This window comes from Delphinapterus leucas, chromosome 2 (genome assembly GCF_059928025.1).
Source record: "Delphinapterus leucas isolate spDelLeu-1000000601 "Yukka" chromosome 2, BTC_Dleu_Yukka2, whole genome shotgun sequence".
In the NCBI taxonomy this organism is placed as follows: Eukaryota; Metazoa; Chordata; class Mammalia; order Artiodactyla; family Monodontidae; genus Delphinapterus; species Delphinapterus leucas.
Window position 1 is genome coordinate 2,299,243 of NC_143130.1, and position 12,528 is coordinate 2,311,770.

General features: G+C 50.8%; 1 protein-coding gene and 1 pseudogene across 4 annotated transcripts in view; one reads left to right on the forward strand and one right to left on the reverse strand.

Moving 5' to 3' along the window:
• SVIL (supervillin) overlaps positions 1-12,528 on the forward strand; it is a 305,706-nt gene that overhangs the window by 51,483 nt on the left and 241,695 nt on the right. The window contains exons 1-2 of one of the 4 annotated variants that reach the window (XM_089906333.1): positions 6,880-7,013; positions 7,339-7,488. The exons of 1 other annotated variant lie outside the window; for it this stretch is intronic. The gene's annotated coding sequence lies outside the window, so the exon portion shown is untranslated. Of the gene's footprint in view, positions 1-6,879; positions 7,014-7,338; positions 7,489-8,269; positions 8,442-12,528 lie in introns of those variants that run through there. 2 more of the 4 variants (XM_089906334.1, XM_089906336.1) reach the window with 2 other exon arrangements.
• On the reverse strand, positions 6,076-8,554 carry LOC149749933 (uncharacterized; annotated as a pseudogene).

Sequence of the window (12,528 nt, forward strand, 5' to 3'; positions counted from 1 at the left end):
CACCTGTCAGTGACTACAAATAATAACTGTTTCCTTTGTTATCTCAAATACAAAGATGCCGGCCTATAGCTTTCTACCGAGGGTCCAGCACAGGGCCCGAGGAGCTGAAAAATTTGTTGCAACAGACAAGTGAAATGCTTGTGATCATGCGTGGAGGGGCCATCCTAGTATCCAGACTGCTGACAACATCGACAACGTCCAAAGTGATTCTCGTGCAAATAATTAACTGAGAGAATGATGGGTGAAGTTTTCATGTACAATAACTAAGAGCAACAGTCACTGTTTACTAACCACTTACCATGTTCGAGGGATTATCCTAAATTTTATTTTTCTCACTGGAATTTCCGGGTCACATAGTATGTGCATTTTTTTAAAGTTGAGATATAGTTGATTTACAGTATTGTATTAGTTTCGGGTGTACAGCAAAGTGATTCAGTTATATATATATTTTTTCAGATTATTTTCCATTATAGGTTATTCAAAGCTATTGAATATAGTTCCCTATTCTATATAGTGAATCCTTGTTGCTTATCTACTTTATGTACAGTAGTTTGTATCTTTAATCCCATACTCCTAATTTATCCCCCCTCCTTTCCCTTTGGTAACCGTTAAGTTTGCTTTCTATGTTTGTGAGTCTGTTTATGTTTTGTATATAGATTCATTTGTATCATTTTTTAGATTCTACATATAAGTGATTTCATATAATATTTGTCTTTCTCTGTCTGACTTACTTCACTTAGTACGATAATCTCTAGGTCCATCCATGTTGCTGCCAATGGCGTGATTTCATTCCTTTTTATGGCTGAGTAGTATTCCATTGTGTGTGTGTATACATATATATACACATCTTCTTTATCCATTCATCTGTTAATGGACACTTAGGTTGCTTCCACATCTTGGCTACTGTAAATAGTGCAGTATGAACATGGGGTGCATGTATCTTTTCAAATTACAGTTTTTGTCTTTTCTGGATATATACCCAGGAATGGGATTGCAGGATCATATGGTGGCTCTATGTTTAGTTTTTTAAGGAACCTCATCCTGTTCTACAAGTGGCTGCATCAATTTACATTCCCACCAATAGTGTAGGAGGGTTCCCTTTTCTCCACACCCTCTCCAGCATTTGTTATTTGTAGACATATTGATGATAACCATTCTGACCAGTGTGATGTGATAACTTGTGGGGTTTTTTTAAAGCTTTTTAAAAATTATTTTATTTTATTTATTTTTGGCTGTGTTGGGTCTTCATTGCTGTGTGCAGGCTTTCTCTAGTTGCAGCGAGCGGGGGCTGCTCTTCGTTGCGGTGCACAGGCTTCTCATTGCAGTGGCGTCTCTTGTTGTGAAGCACGGGCTGTAGGCGGGCAGGCTTCAGTAGTTGTGGCTCACGGGCTCAGTAGTTGTGGCTCACGGGCTGTGGTGCACAGGCTTAGGTGCTCTGCGGCACGTGGGATCTTCCCGGACCAGGGCTCAAACCTGTGTCCCCTGCATTGGCAGGCAGATTCTTAAGCACTGCACCACCAGGGAAGCCCTAACTTGTGGTTTTGACTTGCATTTTTCTGATAATTAGCAATGCTGAGCATCTTTGAGGTGCCTGTTGGCCATCTGTATGTTTTCTTTGTGGAGATGTCTATTTAGGTCTTCTACCCATTTTTTGATTGGGTTATTTGTTTTCTTGATATTGACTTGTATGAGCTGTTTATATATTTTGGATATTAACTTGTCAGTCGCATGGTCTAAATTCTTTATAAAAGTCCTCAGGACAAGAGGACTATTACCCCCAGTTTATCAATAAGGAAACTGAGGGACAGAGAGGTTAAATAACTGGCCCAAAGTAACACAGCTTTGAACCCAAGCAGGCTAGCTCTGCAACACTCAGAGGATGGAGAAGCAGGTAAATAAACTAGAAAATGGACCACGGCCAACAGGAGGCCGAAAGGAGGAAGTGCCAGGTGAAGAAGTGAGTGGGCAGAAATCAGCTACACAAAGAATGAAGGGGGCTTCCCTGGTGGCGCAGTGGTTGAGGGTCCGCCTGCCGATGCAGGGGACGCGGGTTCATGCCCTGATCCGGGAAGATCCCACATGCCGCGGAGCGGCTGGGCCCGTGAGCCATGGCCGCTGAGCCTGCGCGTCCAGAGCCTGTGCTCCGCAACAGGAGAGGCCACAACAGTGAGAGGCCCGCGTACCGCAAACAAACAAACAAAAAAGAATGAAGGTTTACTACCACTTTGAATAAGCAAAAAAAGTTGGCAGTTCCAAAAGAGACAGCAGCATCAAGGAAGTAACTACATAGCCTCTTTCAGCAGGTCCTTTGAAGGAGATGAGAAACTTCTGCTAAGTTAGTTCTGTCCCACCTATATTTTCAATTTTTATCAGTACCTTCATTTATATACTCCTGTTGGTACCCAAACTACTGCTAATATTCAAGATATTAAAGAAGGGTTTATTACTTGTAAAATTACACAAAACTGGGAGTGGAGGGTGAAATATGGTCAAAGAATCTTCTCTGTGTTTAGGGGGGAAAATTCAACTAACACCCATCTAGGTAGTTTAGATGGTTGAGACATGGCTAGTGTTATAAATAATATCAAAGAATATTTCAGTCCCCAGGAATTTTTTGAAACCACATTTTTTTGGCCAACCCATCCTGTTGTGTGTGTGTGTTTTCAAAAGCTGAAAGAAGAATCTGGAACCCATTTTAAAGTTTTATTAAAACTCATGCTTGTGACAGTCTGATTTCTTTCAGATTTTGTCCATCTTTCAAATTTAAGATATAATTCTATAATATTCATGGCCAAGTATATTTCTACTTAGAAGCAAGAGAACAGAGAAATTGTCTTCTAGAATTTCTTTTTCATTATAATTTTGGCTATCTCTGGTCCACCCTATTTGTTTCTCTTTTTGAAAATCTTGTCTAAATACTGTATGATTTCACTCATATGTGGAATATAAAAAACAAACACAGTAAGTGGACAAACCAAACAAAAACAAACATGTAGATACAGAGAACAGAGGGGAAGGGGTAAGAGGAAGAGTAAAATAGGTAAAGGGGATCAGCTGTACGGTGATGGATGGAAACTAAATTTTTGGTGGTGAGCATGCTGTAAGGTATATTGAAATTGAAATAGAATATTGGGTTCATGAACCTTATATAATGTTATAAACCAGTGTTACCGCAATAAAATAAAAAAGTCTAACATTTTTTTTTTTAAGTTAACAACCCTCCCAAAATCTTATCTCTATCCCCCTGGTCCAAGTTTTTATTCTTCTCATCTGCCCAAATCAGAACGACTTAAGCAATGAAAAAACATAGTAGCAATAATATGTGTTCTTTATTTACACGGCAACCTTCTTTTGCAGATTCTAAACTTTAGGGAGTGAGGACCTTGCCTTCTGAATAGTTGTGGGCTGGGTCTCGGTTTCTCAGTTAAAGGCGTCTAATATGGATGGAAATACTTGGCAGATCTCTCAAGGTTATCGTTTTATAAGGGCCACCTGTTACTTCTCCTCATTTCATAATCCTGTCTCATTTAGGCCCTTCTCTCCACAGGCTTTCCAGACGAGTTGACGATCAGAGATGAGAAAATACAGCTTCTCATCCGAATTCATTGCCTTGAGCACTTACATCTCCCACTCTAACCCAGGGAAAGTGGTATTTTTATTTCAGCAAAGGTTTGCTTCATAACATTTGATCTTGGAACATTTGTGATGGAAGCTGGGTTAGGAAATCCCATGTCACTTCACCTCCTGTTCATGAAACCTCAGGGCAAGGTCTGGCCACAACCCAGGCCTCCTTCCTCTGCTCCATGTCACTGATCTCATTTCGTATTACTCCTTGACAGATTCCAGCCAAGAGAACTTCCCGCACACATCTCCATGAATAGACCAGGCAATCAAAGCACTTATGGGGCACCTACTGTGTGCCAGAGGGAGTCCTGTGTTTTGCTCTCCACTTGGCCAATTCCTTGATTAAAAGTCTGGCTCAGAATTTCTTTCCAGAAAATGTTCTCTGCTTAATGACCCCCCTTTCCAGCGTATCTAAAAATATGTCATCTGGTGAGAGCACAACTCCAGCCCTCTGTAAGATAGCGTTGCCCCAGCTTTTAACCATTACCCACAGGAAGGGATAAGTTGGACGACACAGCAACCTTGTACACACACACATACCACACACACACACACACACACACACACCCCATTCAGAATTATAGTTAACAAAAGTTTTATGAAAACAATACTAACTCTTACTAGGCAGGATGCATGTGTTTAATTCTAATTCTGTTTCATTAAAAAAAAATGCTCATCTCTACCCATAAAACTGATTTCGTGACCAGCAGCTTGAAAAGCCCCGAGGCACCCTGGGTATTTAGGAAGCATAGAAGTTAATTAGAGATTCTAAAGGATGAACCTATAATTCAAACAGGAAGTGACTTAAGGGAGAGTGTTCACAAGTATTGTCAGAAAAAGTGAGGCTTGCTCCAAATAAGGGACTTGCTAACAGATGCCACATTTGACTAAATCCTCTGAATTTCTAAGAATTAATTCATTCCTTAAAGCAAACTTTTTTTTTTTTTGAGCATTCAGTGCAGCCTAGACTTCGGCTTACAAAAATGGATAAGGATCCTGTTGTCCAGGACCTCTTGGTTTAACAGAGGACACAGAAGGGTGATCCAGGAATCATGGCCAATGTTCTAACTGCTACGACCAAGATGTACCTGGGGTGCTGTGGGGACCCCCCCCAATTCAGGAAGGAGTGGGTGGGCTTCCTAGACCTGGAGGCTCTCTGGAGGACGCTGGAAGAGGAGTGACACCGTCTCCTTAGACCAAGAGAGTCCTAGGGGTTTGTGCTCTGAGGGCAGGAGCCCTCTCGAGTCTGCAGGCATTGTGAGTGGTCTCTATCACGCCAGCGAAGGACACAGGTGGGAAATGGTCAGAGATGAGCCTCCAGAGGAGGGGAGCAAAGGCGCTTGAATTTTCTCCCGAAACATAAAGGAAATCCACTGAGAGGTTTTAAGAAGGGCACAGGATAACGAGGTTTCTGGCTTTGAAAGATCCCTAAAGGAGCAGCGTGGGTGACGCTGGCCAAGAGGCAGGCTGGGGCAGCGCGTCTATTTGGGGGGCCGGTGTCGAAAACCAGAGGAGAAACTGTATGAAGGGCCTTGGCTGGGGCAACGGTGGTTGGAATGGGTAAGCGGGGAGGCCTCTGTGAGGCATCAAGGACACAGTAGCGGGTGGCTTGAAGCAGGTCCTGTCTCGGATGTGCATCTGGGCCATCCGCTCAGATCGAGGGTGCAGGCGGGGAGACAAAGTCTGGGGAAAGGGTTCAATGATGGACACACCGACTTTGGAGTGCCCAAGCCGATCCAGTAGCCACTTGGATTTGGAGATTGGGGAGCGGTCTAGCCTGATGTTAGATGAAGCCACAAAGCAAAGCTGGGACCAGCAGAGGATTGGGAATGAGGCTCTGGGAAGGCCCCAGATTCAGGGTTATTACTGACTTGCTGAAGATCAGCTGGGTCTGGTGAGCCTGGGATCCGTGCAAATCGCCCTTGTCTTTGCTTCCACCTGCCTTTCTTAGCTTCGATGCCGCCAGAGTTCTCCCAGGGAGCTAGGAGGAGGGAAGCGTCTTTACTGCGTTTATTCAACACAGTCCCTCGTTCAGGAGGCTTCTGGAGATGGCATAGCTCCAACAAAGGCAGGATGAAGGTAAGGGTGACTCTGTACTTAGGCATTAACAAACTGTAATGGGCTGGTTCTGAAATATCTGCTGGGTCAGGGTTCCAAATTGCTGATACATTCTCCAGTATCCATTTCACACACTGCAGTGTTGTCCTGATCGTATTTCCCAGGACCCTGAGCTAAGAGGGCCGTTTCGTTACTGGATTTTCAGTCCTTCCAGCTTTGAATCTCAGCCTTTCAGTGTGCGTCAGTCCACACACAGGCCAGCCTACGGGGAGGGTACAGGGATAAGTAGGGAGGAGGGAAGGCTGACGCTCAAATTCTGTTCCAGGACCTTCGGGGCAGTGGCGCTCCCTGTTTGTTATGGGTTGAGCTGCGTCCCCAGGCCCTGCCCCGCCCCCGCCCCCCCCAAGTTCATCTGTTGAAGCACTAACTCTTAGTACCTCAGAATGTGCCTGTATTTGGAGAGAGGGTCTGTAAAGAGGTAACTGAGTTAAAATGAGGGCTTATGGGTGGGCTGTCATCCAGTATGACTGGTGTCTTTAAAAGAGAACATTAGACACAGAAGACACATGGAGAGGAAAGACCAGGCCAAGACAGAGAAGGCAGCCACCCGCGAGGCAAGGAGAGAGAGGCCTTGGAAGAAACCAACCCTCCTGACGGACGCCTCCATCTTGGACTTCCAGCCTCCAGATCCGTGAGAAAAGAAGCTTCTAGAAGCTTCTGTGGTCTAGGCCGCAGCGTCTGGTAGTTTGTGATGGCGGCCCTAGGAAGCTGACACGCTCACCTTTCTCTCCTCCCATGGGGGCTGCCATGCCTAAGCTTGCTGCCTCCTAGCAGGAAAGTAAGTCTTAACCCTCGGAGGAAAAGAAGCAGGGATTGGAGGGAGATTAAATGGGAACACCTGCTAGTGAAACAGACAAGTAGCACGGGTGGATTTCGCAAGTTTAGACTTAGCCACTGCTTTGCCGATTACCAAGTACTTCACGCACCTCAGCTGTTCAGTCTGCACAGCTGCCTGGGCCTCACCTGGCAGATGTAAAGAATGAGAAAGTGGGGAGGAGCTAGCACTCTGTGTCGTGACCAGTCTCAGGTGGGCGGGCGATTCTGATCCGCGAAAGCGTGAAGTGTGAGAACCACGGAGAGAGGGGTTGGTCCCCCGTCAAGACGGCCAGGTCGGAGGGTGACGTGACTTTTTCACAGTTGCGAGCCGCGGGGCCAGGACGGTCTCCTTGACAACTGGCCCGGAGCGCCTGTGGCTACAACCTTCGCACACGTCGGACGGTTTTATCCCTGCATCTGCTGGACACTCAGGGCGCCCGCTCGGGGTCTCTAAGGTCAGCGGCGCCCCTCGGGCAACACGCGGGACTGGAGCGCGGGCAGCGCGGGTAGCGCGGCGAGCCCCGGGGCCTCGGAGCCGCCGGGCGCGCGCGCGTGCGCGTCCCCGGGCCGGCGCGTGCGCGTGCCGAGGGGGTGGGGCGCGCCGGCCCCTCCAGCCTGGCTCGCGGTCCGAGCCACTCAGAACGCCCGGCGGCCGACACCCGGGGGCCCTACAACTACTACCCGGCGCCCGCCCGCTGCGCCGGGACTCGCGCGCCCGCACTCGGGGACGGAGGCGTCCGCTCGGCCCTGAGCCGCCTCGCAACTTGTCTGCTCGGGCAGCTGCGGCGCCGGGGCGCCGGACAGACTCTCCCGGCTCCCTCGCCGACAGCCAGCTCGCGCAGGGACCAGCGTGCGTCCCCCGCCACCGTCGTCGCCGCGGGGAGCTGTGCACCGGCTGCCGGCCAGCAGGTGGGCGAGCCCGCGGGCTAGGTGAGTGCGGGGAGGCGGGGCGCGCGCGTGGACGCGCTCGGCGGGGGACGCGGCCCATCGCGCCTGGGTGTCCTCTCGGCTCCCCCTGGTCCCCCTCCACACTTGCACCCAGGACCTGGCGCAGGGCAGAGGCGGGGGCGGGTAGGCTCACCTGCTGGAAGTGTGTTTACCCGGGCGAAAGAGCGAGTCATGGGCCAGCCACACCCCCCGGCTGGGGGGCAACGCGCCGGCCGACCTTGGGCTCCACCCGGGCTGCGACTGTCCCTGAAGCTCGCCCCAAGCGTCTTCCAAGTCCTAGGACCCGGGGGGTGTGACAGGCCTCTGCCCTCCCCTCCGTCCCTTTAATTCGGGCGGAAGAGGGCTACTGGGAATGAGGACCCAAACTTTGTTTTCACACAGTGAAACTGATTTTCCGGGGCTTTTAAACTGATTTTCCGTGCGCACGCGATTGATGGCGGGTTCCTGGGGACGCCTCCCGGGGGCAGGGTTGGACCGGCCGGCCCGCGAGTGGGGTGGTGACTCCGGGCGCGCAGTGGCCCCGGGGTTCAGGGACAGCTCTGGTCCTCTTGGCCCGAGGTCGGGCCCAGCCCGGGCTTGGCGGCCCGGGACGGTCCCGGCGCAATGGCCCCTGCTCCCGAGGGGTGGCCGCGGGGGTCCCCGCGCTCGGCCGGGCTCCATGTTCCCGACCCACTCCGGCCTGGGGAGCTCCGGCCGGGAGGCCCGGCAGAGGGCGCCCGCTCCCGGTCGTCGCGCGGACCGGCGGAGGGGAGGGGACTCGAGCGAGGCTCCAGGTGAGGAGCGGTGAATCCTCCCGGGAGGGGGACCCGGTCCTCACTCTGTGCAGGGAGTCAGGGAGTGGCCGTGGCGCTGTCGAGAGTCGGGGCTGCCCAGCTGCTGTGGGGCGGGGAGCGGCGATTGTGCCCCCGGAGGCCTGGGGAAAGCTCGGAAAGAAGGTGAGGAGCGTCCCTTCGCGCGGTGGCCGAGGGCGGGCATCGGCCTCGCCGGGCTCCGGCTGGCAGACACTAGGACGCGCCGTGGCGCGCCCTCCTCCGGGGGCCGGAGGAGGGGTCAGTTAGGCTCGGGCTCCGGGCGGTCCTGCCGGGGTCGGCGAGCTGGGAGGGGCGACCGATCCCCGGGCCGCCGCGATGGGGCGCTCCCGTGGGCCCGCGGGGTCCCGGTGCAGCAACAAAGGCGCGGCGCGGCCGCCGCTCCCACCCACTTCCGTCGCCGGCGCGCGCCGTCCGGAGGTACCGGCTGTCTCAGGATTTCCCTCCGCGGAGTTTCGGGAAGTTAGCGGGGCGGCCGGTTAGGCGGGCAGGAGGGGCGGGGGAGGGGCGGCCCGGGGAGCGACACGCGTGTGCGTAGAACCGCGACACTGCCGGCCTGCCCTCCCCACCGCCCGGGCCCCAGGGTCGGGCCGCCGCAGGGCCCCCGCGGGCGCACGGTCCCAGCGCCGCGCGCCCAGCCGGCCCGCCGGGCCACGCCCCTCCCCGCGGGCTCCCGGAAGGGAGGGGCTTAGTCCTGGGGTGACAGCGGCGGCCCCGGGCGCCCAGAGGGGACTTCCAGAAGGCGGTGGTTGCATTCCTGTGAGTTAGCGGCCCGGCGACTCCAGTCCAGGCCGCAGTCTGGGTCAGGTGCGGGGTTAAGCGCTCCTGGCCTCGGCAGTACAGCTCCGGTGCAGCCTTGACAGTTTGTTGCCATTGGAATTTCCGCAGAAGGGGAGAGGACGGCGGCGAGAAAGGAGAGAGCTCCTGTCCTTCCCCCTCCCCCTCCCCCGAGGTTATGCAAACCCCAGACTTAGGCACGAGTCTGTCATTGGAATGGCAGGGGCACCATCTCCCCTGCGCGACAGACATTTCCCGGGAGCCGGACCCAGAGGAGGTGCTGCCCAAGAGAAACCTGGGGCGCTCTGGTCTGGTGTGAAACCTGATCCCGCGGTAATCCGTGGATAGAATTCACGTTTTCTTATCTTATCTGCCACCACTCCCTTCTGAAGTAGGGAAAGGCCTTCTGTTGAGAGAATCTTGTGTCCACTTGGGAAAGCGCTTCACCATTCGCTTTGAAACCTCCCAGCCTCCTCCAGAGCGGTGATTTCTATTTCACAGGTGGGGAAACAGGCTTAAAGAGGTTTCTGGGCCCAAGAGTCTGTCCTGCCCCAAAGGGTAATGTTTGCTCACCCCAGTTTTATGCCAGAGGACGTTCCTGAAAAGTTGTTATGGGTTTTGCTGATTGAAGAGTCAGGGTGCAGGCTGTAAGCCCAGGTTCGGTTTGATCATGTTCGTTATTAGGGTTAGATTGACCTTCCACCTGTGGCTGACTTTTCTGTGGCTCAAGGCCTCAGCTAAACCAACTCTTAGTTTATTTCTTTTTAGTTATTTATTTATTTTGGCCGTGCTGCCCAGCTTGTGGCATCTCAGTTCCCCAACCAGGGATTGAACCTGGGCCACGGCAGTGAAAGCCCAGAATCCTAGGCCACCAGGGAAGTCCCCCAAGTCTTAGTTTAAAGCTTAAGGTATAATGAAGACAAGTAAACCGCTTAGAATTATCTGACAGCCCCAGAGAGAGTCAGAAACAGCTGTCCTTTGCTTTGTGTGGTGTCTCATTAGGCAGGTGGGCCTGGGGTCAGGAGCTCTATGTAGCTAGGAGCTCTGTGGGCCTTCCCTGCAGAAAGGAGCCGCAGTGCCTACCCTGTCTAAGCTCTGTGACTTTGCCACCACGCTGAATGTGTATTTAAAATGCCTTGGAAACGCAGCCAGCCTTCATTAACTGTCTGATGGGTTATGACTCTAAAATTCCTTTCAGACATCTGAGATCATCTCCACATCTTTAGACATTATTGAGCTCAAGTTTATAATATGGGGCGGTGGTGTTGTCTTCAATGTACTGAAAGTGTATTGCCTTAAAGAAAGATGTTGTTTGAAAGCCTGGAATGACAGTTCTGACTCAGAATGTCCTAGTGCAGGGCCAGTTGTGGAGACAGTGAGGCATGATGATCAAGGGCAGGCTTCGAATGCCGCCTCCACCGTTTATAGGTCTGTAGCGTTGGGCAAGTTGCTCAGCTTCTCTGAGCTTCACTTTCCTCTTTTAGGGCAGGAATAGTCACAGCACCACCTGGTTTCAAGCTGCAAGGCTTAAACTTGGTCATTCATATAAGGTACTTAGTAGCGCAGAGCCTAGGAGGTAGTAGCCGCCCAACGAGTGTTAACTAAAAATGATGATGTTTAAGAACAGACTCTTTCTTTCTTCCCTTCCCTCGTCTAGAGAGGCAGAATAGTTGATAGTTGAACTTCATCTTCTTGGTTCATACAGCAAGGTGTGATGCACTTAGCGATTCTTCCTTCTTGTCAGCAAGTGCTGTGTGTCCGTGTGTGTTGGGAGGCGGGGTGGTAGTGATGGAAAACTTTGTCTCGTTGCGCAAGGAATTTACAAGGGGCTCCGGAACCACCGGGCTTTCCTCCTAGCGTTACCACCGTGTAATTTTGCGGCCAGCCCTCCAGCCATTTCTCTTTCCTTTAAATTTGAAGCCAGTATCCTAATAGCCACGATGACAGGACTTAAAAAAGCAAGCTCAAAACCAAACAAGCTGGAGAAAAGGAAGCAGGTCTTCTCTTTGTTCGTTCACTAGCCATTGACAACACTGAAGAGAATATCTGCGTCTGTGAAAACTGTGCTGGCCCGACCTTGGCAAGTGGGACCACTACTTGGAAAACAGAAGATTGCCTGGAGCCTGTTTAAAGATGAGCCACGAAATGGACAGAAGGAGGGAGGAGAGTTTGAGATAACATTTCAGAACTGTTTGCTCAAATACGGTGACCTGTGTATGATCTGAAAATTGCCAAACTAACATTTGGAAGGTGACATAAAGAGGTCTGGTTATGTCCAGTTAAGCTGCGCAACCAGCTAACAACCAGGATAGCTATCTCATATGTTAAAAGATCTCGGAAGCTTTTCAGTTCAGCAACAAGTGGAGAAATAGCTGTTTTAAAATATACTACGTCAAGTTGTTGATGAAAGACCCCTGAACGTTGCTATTTCCTAGTTCTCGATTTTGCATTTATCTTTTAAATAATCACCCAGGGTGAAAGCACTGGAGACCTTATAATGTTATTAAAGGCCACCCGATCGTGAAAGTTGTCACCAAGATGGGCATGGCATGGAGTCCAGGGAGGGCTTGCCCTTGAAAGCTAAACATAGATTTTCCGTTTGGGTTCGAAATGCAGCTTTCTCCCACATGGCAAAACGATCTGCCGGTGTAAGCAGGGGACGGCACATAAAGGGTTAGCAGCAGGGTTTCTCCCCTTTTGTGCATCTTGCTTCATTTGTAGCTACTTGTTGAGTTTCCAGGGCGGAAGAAAGAAGCAGCTGTAGGGCATGCGCCAGACCTGCGCTGGGCTGTCGCTACCATTGTCGGGAAGATGAACAGACAGCGTTATTTTGGATCACATAGCAGCGTGTTCAAAAGCATCTTGCATTCCCCAGCTGTTCCACAACTTCTCCGCATATGGGAGAGAACTTGCCAGCTGCTGGGACAACTGTGCCTCCCTTCTCTGCTTTTGAGCAGAGTCCCCAAGGAAGGTAACAGTCCGCAGATGCCTTTGTTCAACTGTAGCCATCATAAAGAGTCTTGTTTGTTTCTGTTACGTCAATGTTATTCCAGATAGAGCCTCTCAGGGGAGAAGGTTTAAAAGGAAATGTCAGAATTAACATTTTGTTCCGAATACAGTTTTTTTCAGGATGACCAATGTGTATGTAGTTTTTCCCTACTTAAAACCTAGGTCGCTTTTCTATTTCATTGACTAACAGAGGAACGGGTCTCATATTAAAACTAAATGTGTGTTTTTTTTAATTGCCGTATCCATCAAGGTTAATCATATACGTTTTTCTGTTGCCTGAAATGTGTAAAAGTTACAATGGGTGTCCAGACAGTGCTCTTTTGTTTTCAGAAGATTAGGGTATTTTGCATTTGTTAGAGTCAGGAGGTGCTTTGCCCACACCCCTTACCTTATCCGTGAGGAAACTGGAGTTTCCAAGAAGTTGTTA